Genomic DNA, 11,140 nt, shown 5'->3' with positions numbered 1-11,140 from the left:
ATAAATTTAAAATACAAGTTAAAAAATGGACCCTTTCAGAGCAGTGGTTAAGGTCCTTCATCATCAAACGGTGTCACAAGAGCATTCTGGGCAATTACTGACAATTTTTAAGAGAGTATTTTTCTTTCCCTGTAATCTTACATAATGCCTTTCATATGCAATACCTTGAGCATATGCAGTATGCAAAACACTCTACCAACTGTATACAGACAGAAATCATTTTGCCATTAAGCACAGCCATGGCCAGGGTTGCAGAATGGTGACCAGATGGTCTGAGCACAGCACAGGCTGCAAGACTAAAGAGCAGGGAAACAATTTTAGTTGGGGCAAGCCCAGGCTCTTATGAAAAGCACCATGTGGTTCTTAATGTGCACAGAGTGAAGACAGGACCTCTGATTTTAAGATACTACCCCCCAAGATGTAAATTACCCAGAAAGGCATCCTTCATGCCATGAAGTTTCAGCCCATCACTCACATATATTATTTCAGTGCTCACAAGTTATATAGGGTATATTATAAATCTCCAGTTATCTCTGGCATGTGCACAGTTGACTTTTATTTTTGATGATGCTAATTTTTAATTTTTTTTTCCTAAGGGTGTCACTAAGGACATGGGGAAACAATTTAGGAGATTAAAAAAAAAAAAAAAGAGGAAAGATTTGAGCCAAATGCTTTCTTACAGGAAACATTTATTTGCACTTGAGTGTCTCATCTAACAAAGTTCCCCCATATTTTCCCACAACAGACAGGAACTTGTCTGCATTAGCATTTTAAGAAATGAATCCTAAAGACCAGCAAGTGTCAATATGCTGTCACAAGTGGGATTGATGGCTCTTAACAGAGCTCTTCTCACATGAGTGCAAACGACTGTCTTACAGTTCATCACAGACATTTTGGTCAACACAAACTTTTCGTATGTTCACATGCCGTTTAAAATCCTTATGAAAGCAAAATGGAGGGGCTGGTCCTGTCCCACCACAATTACTGGCAAAATTTCTCTTTGCCTGATAGAGAGAAAATGAGAACCTAATTACGAGCAAATGGAATATTGTAATTTTCTGCAACCTGATCTTACAGATCACATCACAAATAGCTTAAAAGGTGAGCTAGAGGGAATTTATAGAGAATAACAAATTTAAAAAATAATTCAGACACTCTACGTGATCTGGACTGGATGTGTGCTGGGCAAAAAGAGCTGGGTTTGATCTGAATATTTAGCACTGCAAACATCTGCTAGCCTTATTACAAAATTGCACTTTGGTTGTCATAATTAGCAACCACATGATGCTGTTCTACACATGATATTCACAAAATCAGAAAAAGATGGGATAGTGGAGGCACTCAATGAATGTAATTTCTGGATGTTATATACTACTAGCGTGTGACTCTTTTAGCTTCCCCCTCCTCTCCTGACACAGAGGGATCCCATTTTCTTTCTTTTTTTTTTAAGAAAGATATTTTAACCAAAGTGACAGCTTAGTTACAGATTTTCTTTTAGTGCAGATTGCCACTGGTAACGTCACCAGCTTGAACATGAGTAGTGCTGTTTCATGATGACTGAAGGAAATCTGAAAGTCTCTCCCACTCTCAAGCTTAAGAAGACAAATCCAGACATGCAGCAAAGATGAAAACAACAGAGTTCCACTAACAGTGTAAAGCTGCAAGCTTCAGTGTAGCACTGGCTATGCTTGCCCGTGGAACAGAAGTCTCCAGGATTAGAGTCACAGGCAGTAACTTAATTCAGATAATTAACCATCCATAAACCTCCCAACAAGAACATGCGCTAAGTCAACAACAGAGCTCAGGGGTACTGCAGCCTGCCAGAAGTGGGGGAGAACAGGAGGGTAAAGAAGAAACAGAATTTTTTTGGTTTCAGATATGTTCCTGTCAGGACAGGGTAAACCCAGGAATGCCAGGCATCTTTTGTGAAAAACAAAGTAACAACAAAGACCTATTAATATTGTCTCCCAACACTTCCCTCCTGCAACCCCACTCAATAAACCAACCTTTTCAGACCAAAACCACTACAAACCAAAGAAACTTCTGACAGCTATTGGGTTTTGGATGCCCCTTTTCCCAAGACATCACCACCTTCCCAGCTAAACCAGCCATGAAAAAGAAAAGTTCACAAGACACCAATACATTAGTTTTTCAACATAAGTCTGGATGTGGTAGACCTTCACCGCTTCCCCACTCTTGGATTCTACAGGTGCCATTTCCACCAGCCCTGGAGACCTTCTGGCATCAGATCTAACTTCTCCCCAGCCCCTCCAGCCCCAGGGAAGGACTGGGTCTTCAGGGCAAGTAGAGGCTTGGCAATAAAAGGAGGGGTTTGCTGTCCAGATGTTTCACTTTGTGGCTGGCAAATACCCTAATGATGCATGGGCTTCATTTGATTCAGCTCCCAAACATGGCACCTAAGCTGTGGAGAGCAACTGTGTCACAGTCGTTGCATTTGGCCTGGCTTGGTCTCAGTCACTGATGTCACACCTAATGCTACCCTCTGTTTCCCTGGTTTCCTTTGTTGCAAGGTATTCACATGCTTCCCTCTTCCTATTCATTCCTTGCTTTCACTTCTCACTTTCTTCCTTTCTCTTTCCTTCTGCTCCCCTCTTTCACTCTTTGCCCAGTTTCTCTTTTTTCCTCCTGTTATACTCTTTCCTCTTCCACCTTCTCATGACCACTTTCTTTTTTCTGAGTCAAAAAACTAATGCAAAAATCTGACAGAAAAACCAAACAGGTAAGCTATTTACACTGATCTTGCAAAGACAACACGTCTGGCAAGAGAATTCACATCCCTGAATTCCAAAATGTACCAAGTGGGAGATAGTTTGGGGAAAGCATCCCTGTACGACGCTCTTGTTCTTACATTCCTTCCAGATGTTGTGGGTCCCCATAGCAGATGCGACACTGGGTTAGATTTTTAGTTTTGAACCCGTATGGCTTTTCTTATGTTTTTTTTTGAACCCAGGAATCAGATATTAACCTCTTTATAGTGGGAAAGCTCTCTGTAGTGAACCATATGAAATTAATATGAGTGTTGTCCCTGAGGAATCATCCACACCATCTGTTGGAGACAGGATTATGTTTCCTTAAACCCAACCTTTGCAGATGTGTCTCCTACAGCAGTGATTCCACAGTTACTGAATATTCTGCTCCAGTGCTTAACTGTTTTTGATATGAGGAAGTTCTGTAATATCTCATCTAAATCTCCTTTACTGCATATTAAGCTGATTATTTCTATTCCTTCCCTTAACAGATATGGACTAAAATCTCATTGCCCTCTCCTTTCTACTAACCTTGCAGAGAGCAGAAGACTGTCACCACTCTCTTGCTAGCTTAAAAGAATCACATACTATCAACTCTTCTGGTAATTTCATCCCAATATTATAGAAAACTTAAATCTTCTTCTCTCCAGAGCAAGCTGTGCTCTTTTTGCCTCTGTAAGAGGCAATAGGGCAGGCTCTGAATTGTCTGAGAGAAAATGGCGGAGTCCATAAAGCAGGCAGGGTGCCCAGAGAAGATTTATGGCCAAGGCACTCAAGAGCTGTGTTGTCTGAGTGTTTCTCTTGGAAAGCTCTGCTCTCGGGGGCGCAGCCAGCCCTTACCCCTGCCCCACTGGCAGCAGGGCTGTGGTATCGCTGCCGTTTCTCCGGCAGGGTATGGATGGGTAATTAGCCTTTCTCAGGAGTGGTGCTGGAGACTACCAGAGGCAGAAGGGAAAACAAACATAAAATAAAATTCAGGCAAGAGGGTAATATTTCCATCATCAAAGCTGACTTACTGCACTGCGAATCCTTTGAGCAGCAGAAACCTGATGTGCAAACCCTGCTGAAAGAGAAATCTTTGTATGAGCCTTTCTCATAGGATAATTTTAGACTTTGGCACTTCTTTTCACAAGGACAATTTTAAATCTGGAATTTTTAACAGACATCCAAGGCCATTAGGTCATGGAATATGACTTCTGAAATGGAGGCCAATGAATTTCACCTACATACCTCTACAAAGATATTTGGAGGGAAAAGTTTGTTCACAAGTGGGAGTTTTTATAGGAAAAATTATATGCTTGGAAGGACAGGCAGGACACCAGGAAACACAACTCCTTGAACTCCTGGACTCTGAAACCAATAGAAGAGTGCTCAGAAAGCCATGTGCCCTTCCATCCGTATCTCAGTTGTACTATCCTCCTGGACAAAGTCACCAGTACTCACTTCTCCAAGCTAGACCTAGGCAGATCTCTCTGGGACCTTCCAACAAACAGAAACTCCTCAGACCTGGTGCCTAGTGTTGCTGGGTGGGCACTGGAGCATATTTCCTGGTTTTGCATGGAGGCAGGGAGGATTTCGCTACAAAGGAAAGCTGACAAGAACAGAGGAAGAAGACTGTGATAAAGCTGACATGTCCCTTTGATACATTTATTAAGAATCTCTGCTTCTCGTCTCTCCTAAACAAGGACTGAAAATGCTTGGTTTTATTTTTCTCATGAAAATTCACACCAAGATATTTACTCTGGGAGGAGACAGAATGAGAGAAGGAAAGAGGAGACCCTGAATGTATTTTGGATGCTTCAGCATATTTAGATTTGAAGAGTTTTCTCTCTTCTTTACAACTAAACTAAGCTTCTTGTGCCTTTTCTGTTCAGCTTCCCAAGCGAACAACATAGGAATTGCAACAGCTCTAGTGCTGCTGCTTGGGAAGGAGATGTCAACTGAAGAGCTGGATTTCTTTTATTAACTCCCATTTTTAAAGGGCATTTATTTTTCAAGGCTTTTGAAGTGCCAGTGAGGCCAGGGACAGTGCCAATAGAGAGGCAGAGTATCTAAGCATAAACACTCAAATGATGGAAAGCTGCATATACTTTCTATGCATTTCTGTACTGTCCCACTTCTCTCCACAGTTTCCGTGTTTCTGGTGAGAGGTCTCTCACAACTCTCCTCCTTCACCACTCTGTTTCCCATGTCCCTTTCCCTTGTCTGAAGCTCTCTTTGGAGACCATCAGCCTTGTGGCTCCTTTCTGAGATGCTTTGATTTTTGACCATTGGTAACACTGCCTGGGAAGCTAAAGGGGAGCTGGGGGTGGAGTAGGAAAGAGGGACTGATCTACACAGCTGTGCAGTCCATCCAGAAGATACTGGCTTGGTAACTCATCACTGAAGTCTTTCAGTGAAAATCACTGCATAGTATCAAAGTGTAAATTCCTGCCAAGCATCAAAGAAATTATTGGCCATAGCAACACACACGAGTGAGTATTTTTATGCTTGAATAGTGATGTTTCTGAAGGGCTAAATAAATGTTCAAGTATAATCACAGCTCATGCATGTGTTGATGAAAAAGAAGATATCACAAAACTCAAAACAAACCAGCAGAACAATAAAACCCAACAAAACCCTCAGTTCTGTCTCCCTCCCCGCAAGGTTAAAATCTCTTCAAATCAAGAGAGACCGCACGGGCAGACAACTATGGGAGGCTTTACATTGATGTTTTCTTTCTTTGAAAAGGCTTTAAATGCTTTTCTCATGTTTTTACAAAAGCTTTTACATTTTCCAGGGGTACTCTTTCTCTCTGAATGCCACTGCTAGCAAAGGAAAGGAAATTCTTCATGTCCTTTTGTTGAAATTACGTCAAGGGCTTCATGAGAAAATTCCACGTGCATGGAGCTCTGCATGGGCTCCTATAGATGGCAGGGAGGGAAAATCAATCCCAGCCAAAGAAACTAACAGATGTTTCATTCATGGCTTTATCAAGAAAGTGATATTAATCAATAATGAGATCCATTCTTTACCCCCACAGCCTGGCTCAGTTGGGCAGAATCCAAGGGGATTCTGCCGCTCATGCAAGTGGGCATGAAACTGGTCCCAAAGTTGCAGCCATACAAGCCAGGCATGCTTCTTACCAGCCTGTGCTGATGAAAGGCATCCAGCCTTAACCTAGACATCCACAACTGGTTAGACTGGTGATTATTACGTTTAGCATCACAGCTGGTTTAAAGAGAGCTCACCACTAACCAGTACTCAGTGCTTCAATGTCCATCCCCAATATGTGTTTTTCATGATTATCAAGTTATTAGGGGCCATGGCCTGCAGAAGACATTCCCCAGAAGTTGCATGGACCCATCCAAAACTCGTTTTACATCTCAGCCGAAGTTGGTGAAAGCAGAGAGAGAAGATGTGTGGAAAAAAAGTCACTAGTTGGGAAATGGAAGGGAAGGATTAAATGAGAAGCTCTGGCAGGATGTAGCCATGGGGAGCTAATTCACCATCAGCAGATCAACTTGAGTGAGGACTAAGTTTAAAGGGTCAGAGACTAGCAGACAGCTGGCACTCAGCTGGTGATGCTGCTGTGGGTGTGCTCCTCCAGCGTAGGTTATAAACAACACCAGGACACATTCTGGATTTTTTATTATTATTATTGTTTTTTGAAGTGACTTGTCCAGGAAATTTTTCCTCATCACATGTAAAAGCTGTTCCAATTCCCTGAAGTAAGAGACTTGGCAAGTCAATTACAGGGAAAGTAGAATTGCTGAAGCATATGAACGAATTTTAACAACATGCAATTGTAACTTTTATTGCCAACAGTAGATGCACATTGGAATTTGAGGGGGGGAGAAACCGTGATGAAGTGGCAAAATGCAGTTGTTTTTCTTTATCTCCAGAGAATGCTGTGGTTTCATTTGCAAATGAATCATTTTGTTGTGATTTATTCACTTTGTAAATGGATCTGATTTATTTTCCCAGGGGATTTGAGAGATTTTTTTTTAGTAAAGCAAGTTATCGAGCTGGCTTACAACCAGAGGCAACATAATTGCACCAAAATGTTTGAAGAAGATCAAGTTAGGGTGTCACCTGCCAGAACATTTTGGCAGCAAAACAGAATAAAATACAAGAATACAAGAATACATAAACAAAAAAGCAAACAACCCCCAAACCAGCTGATATATATATATACACATATATATATATGTAAAAACAAGCAAGAAAAAGAGAAAAATTCGATTTAGACAAACCAAACACAGACCCACCAGTTGTTAAAAGAGCCTTTAAAGGAATACCCTCCCTTGGAGCACTGTTGCAGGGCACTGTAATATCAACTCTGACAGAGCAATTAAATTGTTTAATAATCAAACCTGGATCTCATTTATACGTCACATGAACATTGTAAAACAGAACGTATGGAAAGCATGCTGTACAATAAGATGTGGTTATTTAATATCACAAGTTTGCTGGTAATTAGATAGTTGATATCACAGGAAAAAATGTTAACACCTATCAAAGAGAATATATACAGCCAGCAGATCTGCCAGCTTCAATAGTTTTCTTACCCTCTCAGTCTTTATGTTCTTTAACTTTCCATCCCACTGAGAACATGGAAGTTGTTCCAAATCCTGATCTCAAGACCTAGTGGAAAGATGCTCCAATTAGCACAGGAACTCCTGTACCTGGCTGCAGAAGAAAGCTTTCCAAAGATGTAACGGTTATACTTAAAACTATGTACAGAATCTATCATTTTGGTAACAGTTTAAAACTAGAGGTGGGCCTGCTCTGGACATAAACAGGAGTTTCTCAGGAGTTTCCATCATCCTGCTTCCCTTCTTACACTTGTGGCAAATGAACTGAATACTGAGGGTTTTCAGCATCACTGCCATAAGAAAGATGCAAAGTTTTGCCATCTATTCTCTGCCCAGGAAGTACTCCCTTCAAGACATCCACCACACCAGATGAAACCCATGCAGCCAGATACAACTCTACAAACCACCTCCCATTATCAGAAACATTTTTGTTATGAAGTGGCTTTCATTCTCAGCACAGAAGAATGGACCAATGCTTGATTTTCTGCCACAGAAGAACTAATTTGGATAATGTGGCCACATCTCTTGGCAGGAGAGGTCTCAAAGTTTATTTTAGCAGCGAGTGGAACACCTCCCACTTAGAAAGTTAGTGTTCCTGCAGCAGGTTGGAAAGAGTTTACAATAGGCTTTGATGCCTTTGCTCAGCCACATTTCCTCTTCCAGGATTTGTTGGGAAGAGGGGGAGGGAGAAAAGAGTATAGGTTCCAAACCCTTTACTATCTCTTCTGAGCTTGTTGTCTTTTGTAAGCCACAAAGAACAGATTTTCTTTTGTAAATCCTTAGTAATTAAATGAGTACTTCACTGGCTATATTCTTCAATGGTTTTGTTTCCTAGGTTTTGCCTTTGACAGTCATATTTTGCAAAGGCTGCTGAGATGACTAGGCACCTTACCCTACTTAACGCTAAACCAATTGATGCCCGTGCACACTGCATGAAGGAGGAAAAGTTTCATTAATGGCACTTCATTAAAGAACTGTGCTGGAAAGCCCTAAAAGTGACCGAACCAACCAAAATCCAGAGCGAGCTGTCTATTAGGAAAGCAACAAAGACAGTTTCGGAAACTGAACTCTGGCTCCACTGCAGCGGATTAGGAAGAGTGATGGGATTAGTGTTTAATGACCTGGGGCAAGAGACAAAGGGAATTTTGACAAAGAGGCTTAGATATGGAAGAATTAACACTCTCTATCCCAGCCATGCCTCTGATGACTTCCAGCATTCTTTCCTGGCTCTGCTGAAGTCTGGGGAGGGGAAAAAAAAAACAAAACTAGTGGGGCTTTAATACCTCCTTATCCTTTTCTTATCACAGTTCTTTCTCTTTTAAAAGAAAGAAAAGATCTTTTAATTTTTCTTAATCAATGCAATAAGCAAAGTTGCTAAGGGCTTGTGCCTCAACCCACTGCAGATAATCTATCCCTAGCCACATATTCACGAGTGATACTTGTGGAGGTTACAGACCTCTCTCCTTCTATATATATTTTATACATCCCCATATTTATATATGCACATAAATATACCTATGCAGATAAAGCAGATAGTTTCAAAGTTACTTAGCACAGTCTTTGCCTGCAATTGCATGGACTTGAGAAATACTCCTTGGTTTGAGTTTGTCTTGCATAATGGGGAGCAGGGTGAAACAGGCAGGCATTTCCTCATAGAGTTAACCACAGGCTTTCCCAAAATGACATGATTCAGGGCAGGACATGCATCAATGATTGGTAGAGTCCAGGAGCCTGACTTTGCATACTGAAGGTGTAACTGCACTGAAGGAACTCTTGATTAACCTCCACATAAGGGACAGAGAATGCAGACTAAGCAAGAATTATTTAGCAGGGAACACCTCTTGAAGCTAAAACCAATTAATTAAATAAAAAATCCCAGTAACGAAGCTGATACCTCTCAACTATGGTACTGAGACATTAATATATTTGAGCCCTGAGCAGCACTCCCGTCTCTGACCCTTTGGGCACTAGTGTCAAGGAGACGCTGCTTAAATAAATACACTGCAAGCACCAAACACCCATGAGGAATGAGCTTAGGGGGACCTCTCCTGAGAAGTAATGTGCTCCAGGAGCCTTCCCAGCCTGCTGAGCCAAGGCAAGCACCTGCACTTTTCTAAACCATGGCCCTTTATAGCTGCTGGACTGTGTTTCACAGAGGGAGAACCATCCTACAACTGTGCAAAATTTCCCTGCACTGTAAACCAACTCAACATGTAGTTGCTTTTCTAATTTAATTTTTTTTCTAAACCTACCCAAAGTACTCACAGAAAAGCTAGGTATTCATTTCACATGTTAGCCAATATGAAATGCTCCCAGAGCAGCTTTAGACTCCAAGGTATTATTTAACCAGTGTGGTTTAGTAGGACAATGGCAGCCCCCTGCCGTAATCCATTCAGGGGCAATACCATCAGTCAGTGTGAAATTAAATACATTACAGGGTAAGAGCTTAATGCGTTTTATAGGCAGTTGTTCATCCACATCAAACTTTAGCTTTTAAAATCCTAACATTTGATCCCACAACAGGAACCATGGCTCGAGAATGAGATTGGCACATTTGCACTGCCAGCAGGGCAGGAAAAGCAGAGCATAGTATTTAGTGGGAAATGCAATTGCCGGAGAGGGGAAAATTCTTGGATTGAGAGAGCTCTGCAGAGCCACATCACTTGTAATACATACACAGGACTGGAAAGAGTAAGTACAAACCCAGCTCTGTCTGGCTATGGGTCATTAGAATCAGTATTTCCTACCACTGTGTATATGGGTTTCACTTGTATAGTAGTAACAACAACAACAATAATAACTAAGAGAGTAGTTTTTTTAATTCATCCATACAGATTCTAGTTCTAAAAACATACCCAGATATGGAAAGATGGTAAATACAAGGGCTAGATGTTTATGGGTTTTTAGAAACGTGTATCCTACCACTGTGCATGTTGATTTTATATACCTATACATATTATAAAAATAATAACAGGGTTTTTCTTTAAATTAATGCATATATGTTTTGGTTCTATAAAGTGTTATAAACACAATCCTTAAGTCCCCATGGATTTTGGTGGGACTGTTTGCTTAAGCATGGGGGATTCCCACACTGGAGCCCACAGACTCACGGTTTTTTGCTGGCTAAGTGCTCTTCCTTGACCCAGCTGCCAGGTCTTGAATGGAACCTGTGCCCATCCATGCTCTAAAACCCAAATGCTCTGGCTTCCCTTTGCCACAGAAACATCCTACCTGCAAAAATAGTTTGCAAGAGAGAGATACAGAAAACACCAAACAGAGGGGCCTGTTATATTCTGCTCTCGGTTACACTTGCTTAATGCAGGAGTAAATTCCATTTGTTTCAGCCGAGTTACTCCGGATATAAATAGGGGTAAGTGAGATCAGAGCTAGGTCCTTAGAGAGCCCTCTGCCTTCTGTGATGCTGCTTCTTAAAATGGAGCACTGATAAGCCCCAGTGGTAAAAAAATTATTATTTAAAATATCTTCAGAGCTATCTGTTGCCCAAAATGGCTTTTAACTGTTGAAAGAACATCAAACATTTAAAAACGCATAATCTGCTCTCAGCACCAGCACACAGTGCCAGGAATATTCGTCAGCCTTATGTTTTTGGATCATATGTCACAGCAGATTATCTGACACTCCATGAACATTGCCTGCTTCCTCCAGTTGTGGCTACAAAACTTGTTCTCAGGCATGTCACTGGATGCTACAAGCACCGTGAAGTGGATGCTGCCTTCACAGAAAGGCTATTGTATCTCCCCAGCCGACCAGCCAAACTACCCCTTATATCCTGAT

This window comes from Corvus kubaryi, unplaced genomic scaffold, assembly GCF_017639235.1.
Source record: "Corvus kubaryi isolate FWS band 111438036 unplaced genomic scaffold, C.kubaryi_AGA036_p1.0 37386, whole genome shotgun sequence".
NCBI classification, from domain to species: domain Eukaryota; kingdom Metazoa; phylum Chordata; class Aves; order Passeriformes; family Corvidae; genus Corvus; species Corvus kubaryi.
The sequence above is the reverse complement of the archived record's forward strand: the minus strand, read 5'-3'. Positions refer to the sequence as shown.